This window comes from Erpetoichthys calabaricus, chromosome 8 (genome assembly GCF_900747795.2).
Source record: "Erpetoichthys calabaricus chromosome 8, fErpCal1.3, whole genome shotgun sequence".
In the NCBI taxonomy this organism is placed as follows: domain Eukaryota; kingdom Metazoa; phylum Chordata; class Cladistia; order Polypteriformes; family Polypteridae; genus Erpetoichthys; species Erpetoichthys calabaricus.
In genome coordinates this window covers 152,843,200-152,861,213 of record NC_041401.2, presented here as the reverse complement: position 1 = coordinate 152,861,213, position 18,014 = coordinate 152,843,200, and positions in this window count along the sequence as shown.

Here is an 18,014-nt window from a genome sequence, read left to right as displayed (position 1 = left end):
GACGTTAAGCCATCTTAAGCTTAGAACGCCGATTCTTCAAAACTTTTAAGGAACATTGAAATATCTTTGTAGTACATGTTTAATTATTCTATCCGTCTATCCTTCCAGTGTCGCGTCAGCACCAGCAATAATACAGCGCAAGGCAGGAGCTATCCGTGAAATAGCTAGCGCTGCGGCACCGTGTCCTCACATGTTTAATTATTAACAATTGTAGCAGTTGAGGCGTGGAGCCACCTCTTGAACCCTCAGGTACAACTCTGAACACGAGGTAAAAGTATAACTAATATTTATTTTTCTGTTATACAGTGCACCAAGCACCCTCCACTCCACACTCATATAATCAATAAACTCTTAATACCAATACACAATAGTCTCTCCTCCTCGCCCAGACACTTTGCCACCCTACCTCCCAGCTCAGCTCAGTGTACTGGGCTTCCCACAGTCCTTTTATAGCCCCTGACCCGGAAGTGGTTCCTGGCAAAACCCCCAAGTCCTTATCCCTTCCGGGTCAGGGTAAACAGTCTCTTCAGCCCGGGAGCACGTTGTTTCTTCCTGTCACGTGGTGATGACGCACTCCCGGGTTATAGGGCACGTAAGGGCCCACTAGCCCTCCTACAGCGACTCCTGGCGGCCCCCAAGGTATCCAGCAAGGCTGTGTAACAACACTACAAAGTCCATGATGCCCTGCTGGAACTCGGGGCACGAATATACTGTCCAGAGGGCTCCTCCTAGCGGCCTGGGGGTGAGGGCCGGACTGGGAAGCCGGCAATCCTCCACACAATACAGATTATTTAAATAAAGTTTAAGTTTTATCTGTATACTATAAGCAACATATTTTGCTGCATTTCATCTTAAAAATGATATAGTCATCATATGCGCTTTATAAAGTGGAGCAGGTTGTGCAATATTATAACTGTAGTGCAAGTTTACAGTGAGGTAATTGTACAAACAGTTCTACAAGGAGCACTTGATGGACTGATTGAGTGCGTTAATAGTTCTTGGGAGGAAACTGTTTCTGAAACGCGAGGTCCGTACAGGAAAGACTTTGACGCGTTTTGCCGTTGTTGAGGTAGTGTGTGCTTGAAACTGTATACCGATAATTCTCTTTCTGATCAGCTGCTGCTGTGATTCCCCACTCAGATACAGTGATATAAATACTCCGAGTGGTGCAGTGAGAGTAATATGGAAAAAGATGATCCGCTGTGGCAACCCTTAACGGGAGCAGCTGAAAGAAGAAGAAGATGCAGTGAGCGTAACAATGCTAAAGCAATTATGGTATTTGGAATACTATGGCTATTCCCTGGACCATTATATTGCTACAGGTTAATTACAATCAGATGCATTACACTAATAAACAATATGCAGTTAATTTCAGTGTATTTATAAAGCCGCGTCAGGAATGTGGGTCTAAGAAAGAAAGGGTGACCACACAGGAACAGTAGCACTGCTTTGACGCTGAGTGCCACCAGTCTGCAAAACCAAGCGGAGAAATTGCATACGCCAGGGCATGAGGTACCGTGGAAATGTGCGTGGCTTTACGCCAAGTTTAGGTTTTATACATCGAGATTTGAGCGTGGAAACATGAGTACGCAACATTTCTGTGCGTACTCACCGTTTATACATGAGGCCCCAGGATCTTCACTGACCTGCCCGGAAAATGCTCACCTTAAATCATCCAGTCCCTAACTAAAACCTGCTGCTGGCTTTGGTGTACTGGTCCAAAAAGGAGAACTGGCTTAAAAAATAACAAAATATGTATATAACTACTGTGGTGATAACATCTAGTACTGCAAAAACATTCAAATAGTTTGTAATGGATCATAACTTATCAGACCTTTGGAGATTCTTAAATCCAAAGTCAAGAGCATATTCCTTCTCACCAGCACATCATAATTACTCAAAAAGGGAGTATTTCTTTATTGATAATAATTTATTGCTAACTATCAAATTTTGTAAATTCAACACTATTGTTATCTCTGATCATGCCCCTCTGATCTTGGAGCTTGAATCACTACGTCCTACACACTCATTTTGTAGCTGGCATCTTTAGAAGATGAGAGCTTACAGAATTCACCTTAAACCAAATTGATTATTCAGTCGTTTTACAGGAATACTCTGAGAAACTATGAGGCCTTTTTTAAGTTGACAGATTATTTCATACCTTTCCAATTAAAATAAATTAGAGCCCAAGAAGGTGTTAGAGTTAATCTGCAGTATTACCGGAATAGATCAAGAATACACCAGATCTCCAAATGAGGCACTTTATAGGCATAGACTGGTACAATGCAATCAAAATTTAACCATTTGACAACAAAAGAAATGGAACAGCACATCTTGAAATAACAACATCATTAATATGAACACTGAGAGAAGGCTAATAATATCTTACCTCAACAAATCCACAAGCAGGATGTTTGCAACACAATTAAAGTAATTACAAACACTGATGGAGGTAAAATCATTGACCATAAAAATGTAACCCATGCATTTAGAGAGGACTAATATTCTACTCAGTTTAAAGAAGATAATCTAATGAGTTTCTGATGCATTACAGATACCACAGCTAAATAATCTTAGTACAAAGGAACTGAACAAACCTCTGACATTCTCAGAATTAACTGGATGCTATAAACACACTCCAAGGTGGGAAAGCAGCAGATCCTGATGACCACCCAGTATAAAATATTCAAACAAGATAGCTCCACTGTTATTAGCAAAGTTTATAGAAACTAGAAACAGCAAAATTCTACTATAAGCTTTTCACCAAGCATTAATTACCGTCTTTCCAAAGAAAAATAGTGACTTACTACAATTTGCATCATACAGACCAATTCCACTTCTGAATAATGATGTTAAGATACTCTCCAAAGTTCTAGCTAAAAGGATTGAGAAAGTGCTTCCTTCACAAAACCAAACTGGATTTATTAAAAGCAAACTTTCAGCGTCTGTTTAATATACTCACCCATAAAATCTAACACTCCAGAGATCTTGCTTATTTTTGATACAGAAAAGGCATTCAACATTGTTGATTGGGACTCCCTATTCACCACTTTGCACAAATTTGGGTTTGGCCCAAATATATGTGCATGGATAAAACTACTTTATACCTGTCCAGAAGCATCTGCCTGCAATAACAATCTCAAACTACTTCACACTAGAACATGTAACTCAACAAAGATGCCCTCTATCACCATTGCTTTTTACAATTGCCATTAAGCCATTGGCCATTTACATTCAAAATACTTCAGAGATAAAGGGGATTATTAAGGACTAGAACAGAAAATATCACTATTTGCATATGATATGGTACTGTATATTTCAGGTCTTCAGACTTCCTTACCAGTAGCCCTTAAGGCACTAGCAGAACTTCAAAAATATCTAGACTTAAAATTAATTCAAACAAAAGTGTGCATTACTAGACTCGACATTTACCCATTTATTTTATCAAATCATTTTAAATACCTAGGAGTAAACATCACAAGCAAATATAAGTATCTTTTTCAAAAAAATTTTGTTGTCAGCATGGGAAAAATTAAACAAGATATGGCCAGATATTCTACCCTACATCTGACATTAGCAGGAAGAATCAATACTGTCAAGATGAACATCCTTCTCAAGCTTCTTTTTCTGTTTCAGAGCATCCCCATATTCATTAACAAATCATTCTTTTATAAATTAGACTCAATTATAACCTCGTTTATTTGAAATTCAAAACATCCATGCATTCAAAGGGTGACTCTACAAAAACCTACAGCAGAAGTTGACATGGCACTAACTAACTCTCAGTTTTATTACTGGGCTACAAATACACAAGCAATAAAGTTGTTTGACGGAAGGTTGATATATTGTGCATGCAAAAGACTAAATGGAATGGGAGTAAGGCCATTTGGATTGGAGGTGGATTCAAATTGTTCTATCATGGTGTGGATGGGAGTAGAAATGGGGTGCGGGTTATTCTGAAGGAACAGTGTGTCAAGAGATATTTTGGAGATGAAAAGAGGTTCAGTCAGAGTGATGATTATTAAGCTGGAAATTGAAGGTGTGATGATGAATGTTGTTAGTGCATATGCCCTACAAGTTGGGTGTGCGATGGATGAGAAAGAACATTTTTGGTGTGAGTTGAATGAAGTGATGGACAGTGTACCCAAGGGACAGAGAGTGGTGATTGGAGTGGATTTCAATGGATATATTGGTGAAGGGAGCAGAGGGAATGAGGAGGTGATCGGTAGGCATGGTGTCAAGGAGAGGAATGAAGAAGGTCAGATGATAGTGGATTTTGTGTAAACGATGGACATGGGTGAATACGCATTTCAAGAAGAGAGAGGAACACAGGGTGACGTACAAGAGTGCAGGAAGATGCACACAGGTAGATTATATCGTATGCAGGAGGGTCAATCTGAAGGAGACTGAAGAAGCAAAGTGCTTGCAGGGGAAAGTGTAGTTAGGCAGCATAGGGTGGTGGTCTGTAGGATGATGCAGGAGATCAAGAAAAAGAGGAGAGTGAGGGCAGAGCCAAGGACCAAATGGTTAAATTTATAAAAGGAAGACTGCAAGTTTGAGTTCAGGGAGGAGGTAAGAAAGGCACTGGGTGGCAATGAAGAGTTGCCAGATAGCTGGGAAACTGCAACAGAAGTAGTAAGGGTGACAGCTAGAAGGGTGCTTGGTGTGACATCTGGGCAGAGGAAGGAGGAAAAGGAAAGCTGGTGGTGGGATGGGGAAGTACAGGAGAGTATACAGAGTAAGAGGTTGACAAAGAAGAAGTGGGATAGTCAGAGATTTGCAGAAAGTAGAGAAGAGTACAAGGAGATAAGGTGTAAAATGAAGAGGGAGGTGGCGAAGGCTAAAGAAAAGGCGTATGATGAGTTGTATGATAGGTTGGACACTAATGAGGGAGAAAAAGACCTGTACCAATGGCTAGACAGAGGGACCAAGCTGAGAAAGATGTGAAGCAGGTTAGGGTGATAAAGGATAATGATGGAAACATACTCATAAGGGAAGAGAGTGTGTGGAGCAGATGGAAAGAGTACTTTGAGAGGCTGATGAATGAAGAGAATGAAAGAGAAAGAAGGTTGGATGATGTGGTGATAGTGAATCAGGAAGTGCAATGGATTAGCAAGGAGGAAGTGAGGACAGATATGAAGAGGATGAAGAATGGAAAGGTCATTGGTCCAGATGACATTCCTGTGGAAGCATGGAGTTGTTTAGGAGAGATGGCAGTGGAGTTTTTAACCAGATTGTTCAATGGGATCTTGGAAAGTGAGAGAATGCCTGAATAGTGGAGAAGAAGAGAATACAGGGGGATAAAATTGATGAGCCATGACATGAAGTTATGGGAAAGAGCAATGGAAACTAGGTTAAAAAGGGAAATGATGATTAGTGAGCAGCAGTATGGTTTCATGATAAGAAAGAGCACCACAGATGCAATGTTTGCTCTGAGGGTTTTGATGGAGAAGTATAGATAAGGCCGGAAGGAGTTGCACTGTGTCTTTGTTGTCCTGGAGAAAGCATATCACAGAGTGCCTAGAGGGAAATTGTGGTATTGTATGAGGAAGTCAGGAGTGGGCAGAGAAGTATGTAAGAGTTGTACAGGAGATGTACAAGGTAAGTGTAACAGTAGTGAGGTCTGCGGTAGGAATGACAGATGCATTCAGCACGGCGGTGGGATTATATCAGGGATCAGCTCTGAGCCCTTTCTTTTTTGCAATGGTGATGGACAGGTTGACAGACGAGATTAAACAGGAGTCCCCGTGGACTATGATGTTTGCTGATGACATAGAGATCTGTATCGAGAGTAGGGAGCAGAATAAGGAGACTCTAGAGAGGTGGAGATATGCTGTAGAGAGGAGAGGAATGAAGGTCAGTAGGAACAAGGCAGAATACATGTGTGTAAATGAGAAGGAGGTCAGTGGAATGGTGAGGCTGCAGGGAGTAGAGTTGGCGAAGGTGGATCAGTTTAAATACCTAGGACCAGCAGTACAGAGTAATGGGGATTGTGGAATAAAGGTGAAAAAAATAGTGCCGGCAGGGTGGAATAGGAGGAGAAGAGTTCAGGAGTAATTTGTGACAGACAAGAATCAGCAAGAGTGAAAGGGAAGGTCTACAAGACGGTAGTGAGACCAGCTATGTGGGTGGGTTGCACTGACCAAAAAAACAGGAGATGGCGCTGGAGGTGGCAGAGTTAAAAATGTTAAGATTTGTATTGGGTGGGATGAGGATGAACAGGATTAGAAATGAGTATATTAGAGGGTCAGCTCAGGTTGGACGGTTTGGAGACAAAGTCAAAGAGGCAAGATTGCTTTGGTTTGGACATGAGCAGAGGAAAGATGTTGGGTATGTAGGGGAAAAGGTTGCTAACTAAAGAGCTGCCAGGCAAGAGGAAAAGAGGAAGGCCTAAGTGAGGGTTTATGGATGTGGTGAGAGAGGACATGCAGGTGATGGGTGTAACAGAACAAGATGCAGAGGACAGGAAGATATGGAAAAAGATGAACCAATTTTGCAACCCCTAACGGGAGCAGCCGAAAGAAGAAGAAAAAGTACACTAAATCTTAGATTAGCATAACAAAAATAACATAAAATATGAAAATAATCATACAAATTTAAAAATAAAAAAACAGCTGTATAAGAGAAAATACTGTTCAGGAAAGAAAACCCTGGCGACTGTAGTTTTCCTTCCACCTGCACTGAGATGTGTGATCAATTTATATGGTAGTTTGTCCTTGGTGAGCCAGAGTACGGATATAGGCAAGAGAGGACCCTGCGATGGACTAGCTGTCTGCTCAGGACTTTTTACTGCCTTGTGGTTGGTGGGACCAAGGTAAGCTCCTGTCCCCCTGTTAAAGAATTGGATTAGGCAGGCTTTACATTTATTATATTATGTGACTAATTAGACTCACTGCTGCTACAGAGTGCCAGGAAGTTTTCTCGACCTGGCTTCTGTTTGAGTGGAGTCTTAATATTCACATTGTGATTTTGTGGGTTTCCTCTGTATATTTCAGTTTTCCTTACACACCCTTAAAAAGGCAAATTATTTTAACTAGCAACTGTAAATTGCCCTGAGTGTTCCCTAGATTAGACAGGCATAACATGCAGAGCTTTATCTCCTCACAACCATTCAATCAGGGCTATATGTTATCAAATTTAAAATACTGCATATGCAGTGAGTTCCCATTAAACTTTATTAATTTATTTTTCTTGTATTTCATTGTGTTACAGCAATATTTAAAAATGATTTCTTTATTTTTCATTATTGACCGTTGATTGAAACAATAGCATCATCTGAGAGTCTGTGGGTTTTCTCTTCAGTTCAAGCAAGAGCCATACTTAGTAGAATGATAAACCTTGGTTAAAATGAATGGCAATCAGTTAAAAGTTGTAATTATTCTCACAACAGCTTTCTGTTGTGCATTGTCATAAAACCAGAGCTTGAAAAAAAAACTTTACATTGTTATGCCACTTTGTTTAATCTGTAATGTGAACATTTACGGTTAATCTTTCTGCTTGTACAGTGAATGCAGGCAGAAGAGACGCTGGTCTAGTTTTTGTAGCTTATTGTACAGTATACGAAGTGAAACACAAAAATAACCGTATTGGTAAAAAAAATATTTATTGATGAATTACAGCATTCTAAACATTGTCACCTTCTATATACCCCCCCTCCCGATCTCTACAACGCTCCATACATATCTTCTATTGATTGAAATAGTGCTGGAAGTCTTCTTGTTTGAGGCTCTTCAACAGGCTTGCCGTTTTTGTCTTCACTTCATCCATTGAAGAAAAATGTGTTCCTTTCACGTCACTTTTGATTTTTGGGAACAAGTTAAAATTACAGGGAGCTAATTCGGGTTTGTACCACTCAAACACTTTTGTGCGAGACAAACTGTTATCACCGTACACTGTTTTTATCTTTTCATAAGTTTCTGTGGCCGTTTTGTTCAATTTCGCTAGAAATTTGATGTTGATTCGCTGTTCAATTTTTTCACCCGACATTATCACAGCAACTTGTGTAGTGATTGTTGTGCAAATACTGACTGGGCTATTCATAGGATATACCTAGCCAGTTGGTGGTTTGAGAGGGCGTGTCGGAGGGGATATAGTTCTGTGATTCACGTCTGTCCGACCTCTAGATGGTTTTCCAGGAAAGCCCCAAGCCCAGTCTAGTTATTTTTGTGTCTCACATCATATGTATAGATGGCTGTTCTAAATATATTTTATTCATAGCAAATAAATATATTAGTGTGTATCCTAAAAGATGGTTACATTTTAGTCACATTAATGTTTTTTGTACTATTTTTTAATACTGTAGCAACTTGACCTGTGATAAAGCAGGCAAGGGGAACTCCACAAACTCTACAGTTGGGAGTGTGGGGGAGGTTTATAAGAAAGCACAATGAACAGAGTGGCAGGTTGGACCGGGCTATGAAAAGAAAATGCCCAGCATGGCATTAAGGCTAATGAGGATAGCGATCTCCTGTGAACAGGAATAGGAGTGGCACCTCCATGGGCCAGCAGCAGGAGTTGATTAGGGTTCTTCCTTAAAGAAAGAATATACAGGACTATTAAACCGGCACTTGTGTCTGTGTGTCAGTCCTTCCTGCACTGTACCTCGAGCAGTTACAATGTTACACAGTACATAGTAAATTACATGTGATATACTGTTATTATTCAGTATATTGGAGTTTTTTAATAAGTGACATTGCATATTATGTTTATTTTATTTGCAGTGTTAATACATATTTGATCAAGTACCATAGTCCATCTGCACTATTTCTGACTAAGAAGAGCAATTCCTTATGGGTCGATTAAACACTTCCATTCTGTTTTAATTACTTTTATTCCTGTTCCCTTCTGCTCACTCGTACTAGCTCCTTCCACCTCCTGCTTTCTCTCTTTAACCTCCGTCGATTCTTGATTCTCCTCTCTTATCCTTGCGCTTCCCTTTTAAAATGCGGACATGGGACAGCTGGGCAATCAGCAATTCCAGTTGTCAATTAGGGTTGCAGACAATTCTACACCTGTGCACTAAGTGCAGGGCCGTCCGTGCCTGCATCGTGCACGGGAACTGCTCGCCATGCTACCATGCCGCCCACCCCAACACATGAAGATGCGAATGCAGCAATTATTTGTTAAAAACGCCAAATAGCCGTGGACCTCAATTCACCACTAGACCTATCACAGTGGCTGTTCCTAACTCACATCCTTGTCTTAGCAATGCAGGTGTACAACCAGTGGACTCCTGTACAGCAGAGTGACATGCCATTAAAATCAAGTGAAGATGCTGATCCCAGTCTCGCTGATCTTTATCAGTCACAACAGACATCTGCATGGTAAGGGTGTGAATAAATCGTTGTGCCAGCCCATCACTCTGTGTGTTCAGGGCTGTAGTATTTTCTTGATCCCCAACTGGGCACACATGGACTGGAACACTTTGCTTTGACTGGAACACAATTGTGCTCATGATCTGAATGAATTTGGCATGGACTCTAAAATGGCTAATGATGTCCTTAATTAATGCCTCTGCCATGGTTTGAGCCTCTTGATTCCACAAAGCATATGTTTCTGGCCACTTTGTGAAATAATACATGGCTACCAGCACAAATTAGTTTCCTTGGCTAGATTTAGGAAAGGGACCTAGTATATCTATCCCGACTTGTTCCATGGGTTACATTCCCCCCCCCCAATACTGCAGTAACATTATAGATTGTCCCATGGGTCACACTGACAATGGAAATCCTCTACATCCCCTGCAACCGTGTCCCCAGTAAAAGTGCTGTCAGAGCCATTTTAAAGTTTTTGTCGCTTAGAAATGTTTTGCCCCTGAGGCTCCGTACACTTGTTGCAGAACCTGTCCCTTCAGCACCTTTGATACTACAATCTGCCATGTCCCCTCAACACTCACTGGCTCCCGTCATCTCCGTTTCAAGACTCCCTCCTTGATAGTCAGGCTGTCCCTCTTGTACTGAAACTTTTTTATTACAGCAGTCCCCAGTACCACCTCACATTACATGTCTGTTGAGCTTTCACCTCTTGCTCAGCTCTGGATCCATCTCCTGGTGTTTGCACCACCCTCTTTCATTTTCAAGGCTCAGCCATCTCTTTCTCCTACTCTTCCATTCATATGCAGTACTGGCAGTGAAGCTCTGTACAGGGTCTCTGGGACTGGGTGTCTGCATTGTGATGGGTGTTCCAGTGAGATTTGGAAGGCCTGAAACCACTCGAGATAGTGGGCCACCTGTCCCTCTGGTTCGCGAAAATAATAACAACCATTGGAGGGCTGCATGATTGCTGCAGACAGTAAAGAGCAGACTACAAAAATAGTGCAGGAAATGTCTAATAGCTTGCACTACCACCAAGAGCTCTTTCCTTGTAGCTCATTAATTATGTTAGGGTGCAACTGTAGTATGCCACCACATGCTTTCCCTCCAGGTGACACTACAACAGTAATCTACCTATTCCAACATTATTGGCATCTTTGTCAAGTATAAAAGGCAAGTCTGGATCAGGTGGGGCTAGCACAGTGGTCTGACACAGAGCTGTCTTTAGCTTCAGAAATGCCATTGTTCTTCCATGCCCCACTGGAAAGCACTGGCTTGGTGCTATATGTGACTAAGGGGAGCTGCTGCTGTCCCAAAGTTGGGAACAAACTTCCAATTGTATTAGGCCAGGCTAATGTATTCCAAAAATTGATTCTGTTACTGCGGAGAGAGCTAGTCTTTGACTGCAGCCCCTATCCTCTTTCAATGCTGGTTCCTTGCTCACTTATGTGGTTAATACAAAAGACGACACTATTTTGCATGCAATTTTAAATTTACCTCCCTTATCCTTTAAAGAATGGCTTGTAACAAGTCAAAGGCATTTTTAAATTCATGAACCAGCAGGTCATCTAAATACACGAGGCACTGAGAACAGGATATGCCAGCCAGAACCTTGTCCATTAACCACTTGATGGTGGGATGGGTGTTACACAATCCAAAGGCCATCACTGTGAAATACCAATTCTGTGAAGTCCCTTCCCAGTGCTGAAAGATTGAATTGCCTGATGGCTGGGTGTTTCCAGACACTTCTGGAATCCTAGTAACAGATGCATGGGCCCTCCGGAAAATTGTAAGGTACCCTTATTAAAATCCAGCTGTGCACCAGTATTTTGCAAAAAGTCCTAACGCAATACAGATGTCTTGTACAATACCAATCCACACTTTCTGCATCCTTGTGAATCTATAATGTGTAGAGGCACCAGTGCTTCTCCCAACATGAGCGCAGTCTCTCTGGTTGCAGTGGTTAAAGTTGTCATTGTTGAGGTCTGCTCCACCCCTGATGGAAATATTTTTGATGACACACAATCATGGCTGTAGCCCCCTTGTCTATGAGAGCCATTACAATGTGGTCGCAGTTGGCAATAGTCCCTGTGTCTGAGGCATCCTACTGTTACAGGCAGCAGTGCCGGGTTATAACTGGCAGCTTTCCTGGTGGCCCTACCAATGATGAACCCATGTGTTTTTCTCAATTATCTTCTTCATTAGCAGTTAATGATGTTTTTCCAGCAGAAAAGAACTTCCGTCAGACAGGCAGCCCTGTCCTAGATGGAGGTGCAGTCCTCGATGGCATTGTAGCAATGACTATGGCAAGAGGGGTGGGACCGGGCATCCTCATCTGTGATGTGGGCTTGTTGCAACCAAGAATCTTTTGGTGGCAGTGCCAACCTTGTTATTGATGATCCAGCACTGGCTAGCCCCCCTATAAGCAAAGTTTCACTTTCTGTCATCTCTGCCAGAACCTGCTCCTGTGTGGTTAGACAAATAAGGTGTACATGCTGGCACAGTGATTTAATTGTAAGACCCCTCAAAATGCATCCTGGGCCAAATCCATCTAAACCTGGCTTACTAGTACCACCTGCCTTACTAGTGACAGAATCTCAGCAGTTTATTTCCCCTAGGCTCTCAGAGTTCTCAGGGACTCTGAAGTGAAGATGCTGCTGCAGGCCCATGGGGAACTAAATGTGGCAGATTCTGCATTCTACGGCAGTCAACACAGCTCCTAATTTCATTAAGTTCTCTGTAGGTATGTCTTCCAGAGCCTCAAATGCCTCTCCATTCAGTGCTGCCACTAAGTGCACTACCTGCTGTCTTGTTCCCCACTGGTTAGCCAAGGCAGTAACCTGGAACCGGTTCCAATAGGTCATCCAGGAACATGAACCATCAAACCAACCCAACTTCAGCGTTTCTGCATCTTCTTTAGGAACATACTATACATCTTTAAAATTTTTATTACCCCAGGAAAATTTTTTAATGGTGTTAGTTTTGTGTTTAAAGGCTCCTAAGAAAAGTTACAATTTCTTATCATTATTTCACAACACTATATCGGTCGCCTTCATTTTCAGTTATTCAGCACTGCAGTTTCCATGGTGTTTTTTACCCAGAAGACATTGGGAGGTATGCTGTGTGTCATGTCACCAGGGTGACCATTTAAAGGTCTGCCTGTGCATCTTTTAATTATCCAAGATCTGGACACTGGGTGCTTTCAATGTGTTATTTCTTTTTGGTGTTTTTCTGGTGGTAAAAAATGTAGGTTTTTTTGAAGATATTAATTTTTGGTTCGCATTTAGGATTCATTTGAAAGATTGTTTTGACTCCCCTGTCATGAATTTGACACATTTTCTTACTACCTTTTGGTTTCTGGTCCATATCAATAAAAAGCCACACTGTCCCTGTCATGGAAAAAAAAATAAAATTAACTAAACATTCCATATCCCCTACAGACAGAACAGTGTAATCACAGTGCCTTAAACAGCATAAGGGGGAACCCTTGAGAAGCCCTTTATTGGTAGTAAACTAGATTGAAGTGGGGGTTTGAAAGTAAGGACAGTGAAGCAGCCTGCCATAGAGGTCCCTAGGGTGGAACACACGGGGTGCAGCATGGACAGCGAGACAGGTACGAGATTACTGATGACAGTTATATAGCTACGTCTGGCATTTCTTCCTGTGAGGAAAAGAGCCTATGATGTTAGTGGGTACCTTTCGTGTTAGGTGTATTGCATAATCTGATAAAAACAGTTAAACATTTGTCAACTAACAAATGCTACTGAACCAAAAGACTGATTAAAATTTGATTTTTTCCTCTATGCATGCATTATAGGACATTCTACACAGTACGTCTTATTCTCCTTGGTAAAAAAGAATGCTGTAGCTTCGTAAAAGTTTAAAAAAAGAGTCATAGGTCTATTACAAGGTAAAAAAAATAAAATTATAAATGAGGACTGGAGCACGGCACGGTGGCGCAGTGGTAGCGCTATTGCCTCGCAGTTAGAAGACCCGGGTTCGCTTCCTGGGTTCTCCCCGTGTCTGCGTGGGTTTCCTCCGGATGCTCTGGTTTCCCCCACAGTCCAAAGACATGCAGGTTAAGTGCATTGGTGATTCTAAATTGTCCGTAGTGTGTGCTTGGTGTGTGTTTGGCTCCAGCAGACCCCCATGAGCCTGTAGTTAGGATATAGCGGGTTGGATAATGGATGGATGGATGGATGAGGACTGGAGCATATAGCATAGACAAAAATAAGAAAGTGATGATGGTGGCAATGATGATTGATATATGCACTGTGACAAAAATGTAGTTGTTCCCCAAAGAAGCAGTCTAATTTGCTTATAAAGCAGCTTGAGATAACAGCACTAAGGTATGCAAATGTTCATGTTCACATTTATTTTCATTTGTGCATAGCTCAAAGAAGTTCTCACTTGCTCAGAAAATTGGACAATAATAAAGTATTAACACATACATAGACACACATAAAAAAGTATACAGTACATAGCATGCAGCAAGTAAATGCATATGACACAATTACTAAAAATATATGCAGTATGTTTCAAGCATAATCACCCAGAAATTTTGATACAAAGATATGATTACATTTATTTAAAATATAGCCTAGACATTACTAATGTTGCAGTTAGCTATTACTTCTTGAAATTACTGTTTTTTAATTTATTATTCACATATGGCTGCAAAGCCCAGTTTCAGTAACCATTATTCCAGTGTCCTAATGGTAAACTCTTAAAAATGAACAAAAACAAAACAGCTTTCTTTAGAAATACATCAGTGTAGTGTTGGTATGTGAAATTAAAGTTATTCCACATGAAAGATTGCCAAGAAACTGAACACTTCATACAAAGGTGTCCACTACTGTTTTGAAAGAAGAGAGCAAACTGGATCTAACCAAGACAGAAAACAAAATGGAAGGACCGGATACACAATTGCAGAAAGTGATAAGTACATCCAAGCATTACAGCTCTGCACTCAGCTTCTAAATACTAGGGTCATCTGCAGAGCAAAGACTGCAGTTGTTTCGAGGGATGAATCAGTGAGTAAAAGATTGTGAATAATGCCAAAATGAGAGCAGTCTGAACTCAGCAATGAGAAGGTGAGCCAAAATCTAGATGAAAAAATGTAGTATAGTCAGAAGGTGAGCTGTCACCAAACTCTAGACATAAAACCATACTGTTCTGTTGCAAATGTATAAACAGTAATTTCTGTGAATCAAAAATCCATTGGATTGGCACTGACAAGTACCACGCAATGCTACATTAGTGTCAGAAGCAGGATGAAGAGAAGACCTATGGTCTGAGTTAGCACAGTACAGTACTGAGTGTTGCATAGACCTAAAATTGGACTTGATGAATTGTTGAAGTTTAGTCTCGAACCTGAGGTATGGGAGCTAGAGGATCATTGCAGTTTCAATCCAGAAAGAAGACGGCCAAGAGACTGCTATCTGTGATGCTCCACACAAGGAATTTTACCAGCCCAAATATATAAGTCACATCAGTACCAGCAAATATAGCGTCAAACACTCTAGCTACACTGCATGACAGTGAGGCACTCAGTATCACTACTGTTCCATGTGATAGCAGAGCTTTAGGCACAAAACACAATATCAAAACTGCATAACTGACTACTTTGGATGTGCATGTATGAAATAAACTAGTGGGGAGGCCCGGCTGTTGCTCGGGTTGAAAAAAAGTGAAACAGTTTCTATTGTTATTATTTGGCAATTAATTTATTATTAGAATATTGTCCAAATTCAAAATGCCATTATTAGTGAATTAAAGAAATTTAGTTGGTACGAAACATTTAGAGTGCTTTATGACATGACTTTTTCTTTACACCATTAGGAGCAAGAACATATAAATTCTTTCCTGATCCTACTCTGGAACAGGCGATGTATACATTGCCGTGTGAAAAACGTGGTTCTTTGAGGTAAACTCCAGTAAATTTAAGTGATTGTCCTTGCACTTTATTTATGGACATCACAAATGCAAGATGTACTGGAAATTGAAGTCTTTGAATTCGAAAGAGGATTCATTGGAAATCATAGGTATATGTGGAATGAAAACGTCCTCTCCCTTTCCAATTCTGGATAGAATAGTAGGCTTAATTACGTGTGAATGACATGACAGTGTTGCCACATTTGTCACAACCTTGATATAAATTTTTTTCCTAATTAAATTAGAATTTACTGTTTTAGGATTTTCCTTAATCTTTTGAATCATGATCACACATTTACATTTTTTTATTAATCACCAAAACTGTAGCTTTTGGATATTTACTCTTCCTCTTACTTGGCTATAGCGTTGTGACAAACATCGGGACAGACAGACTTACTTGCTTATTTATTAGATTGCATTCTGTAACATTTCATTTTCTTGTTAAATAAGTGAAATTCTTGGAAATAACCTCAAGGCTCTTTCGGGAAGACTCATTAATGGATAATTTAGTGTGATAGTATTTGATGTTGTCACTGTGGTTGTTCACATTTAATTGGCAGGAGAGACGCATGACTAGTGAGTAAAGGTGCAGATTATAATCTGATATTTACCCTTAATTAATGTTATAATGCATAACTTTAAAATTTATTTCATATATGTACTTATTATGTGCAGGGGTTGACTTGCACCCTGATCAACTCCTAGTGAAGAAGAATGTCACTCAAGCCTGCAATGACACCCACCCTAGATTACTAATTAAGGATATGACACTGAAGGAAACGAATTGATAGGTTTATCAGTAAATTTACTGATATAGGCTGTCATTTCCAAGAACAATTCACAAATAATTAAATGAGTTCAGCCGGTTGACAAATAGCAGTGATTCTGGCTTATTTGGCTTTGCATGCTTACTCAAAGAAGTCGAAGGTCTTGTCCCAGGTATGACTCAGATTGCACATGTTACTCACTTCTGTTTTTCCATGGGTGAGAAAATTCCTTTGATTAATTCAGATATCACTCCTTTTAATCAATATTACATATCTCTCTATTATAAAAGAAAATCTTGAGACGAGACGAGACTATTGCCAAGAGATTTTTTCAAATCCTGTCCTCCTCTCAACCATTTACGGTTAATGGCCCACGCCCATGGTCCTCTCACTTCTCATTTGTGTGAATGCTTTTGTCAGACACAGTTCCTGCACTCTCAGCTCCTATAAATTTTTATGTTTTCCTCACTGTAAGTTCCCAATAAAAGAAGACTTATTATGTCCAAATCTTATTGAAGAATTTCATCCCAAAGGGTTATCAATAGAAGAAATGAGTACACAGGCAATCCCAGCACCGAGAAATGATGACATCAAACGAATAAACGAAAACTGGCGATCGGTTACATGGCAAATTGGTTAAATGCGTATCAGTAGACTATGCTGAAACAGTTGGTGGTGATGTTGCGGAAGATGAAAACGTCAACTTACAATATCTACAACTGTTAACACCGTCCAGTCTTCCACCGGCCGAATTACTGTTGAAAGAAGGATGTATCATAATGTTATTGCGTAATTTATGTCTGAGTGATGGTCTATGCAATAGGACAAGATTAGTTGTATTCAAAATTGGTCAAACAATTCTGACATGTAAAACTTTAACAGGCTAGAAGAAATTTAATGTAGTACATCTTCTGAGGACAACATTAGACAACAAAGGAGATCTTGATATGCCATTCATATTAAAACGTTTATAGTTTCTTGTTAGAATAGCTTTTGCTATGACAATTAAATCACAGGGACAAACATTTGAAAAAGTCGGTTTATTTATTAGAGAGAAAGAAAAGATATTCACTCATGGGCAATTTATACGTTGCATTGTCACGATGTAAATCCAAACACGGAATCAAAATGTAATGGGATATTGTCAAAAAGTTAATTCCAAATATTGTTTTTACTGAAGTTTTACAGTAAAAGTGTAAGTTTAAAAAGTATTTGCGTGTTAATTTCAAAGCCAAACAGAACGAAAATGCATAACGCAACAAATACCTCTAACGCAACATGAAACATAATTTTCTTGCAATTTATTACGTTTTACTATTTACTATGGTTAATTACTCACTGTAATGTAAAATAGTTAGGTCTATTATGCAATATAAAAATCCATTTAAATTGTTCATCCGCTTCCCCATAAGTGAGCGGCAGAGCCACGAAGTGGCTAGCGTGTAGCGACTACACAGGGGTTGGCAAGTAAGCCGAACAGGGGGCAGAGCCGCCAAGTTTGTTAAAAATACATCTAGCTGGATAGTAGTGTATGATGTTTTGACAACTTTCTGATTGGCTAAACTGTTGTTTCCCCATTTAGCTCAGTCCAGTTACCTGTCAGGCATATATACCTAGATGTAGGTCTGCTCAGTTCATGATGTGAAATGTTCTCGTAGCATATTAGTCTCTACCTGGTCAAGATGGAATATATTGTATCTGAATATATATTTTGCTTTGTGTTGAGGCCTTTTTACTGTATGCACACAAACACACAAGTCCCACCCGAAGCATCAGTGAACATCTTGCGTTTCTGTTTATAACTTTCATGTTACATTCATTCACACAACATGTATGTAATCTGACAAGATAACCTAACAGACCTATGATATGAGGTTTTAAACTTCCTGTTAAATGAAACTATTCATTGGGTTAACAAATGTGTGAAGAGGCTTCAAGTCAGATGTTTTATTGTATTATCATAGCACCTGTGACATGCACCTAATATGAATAGTTGCATCTT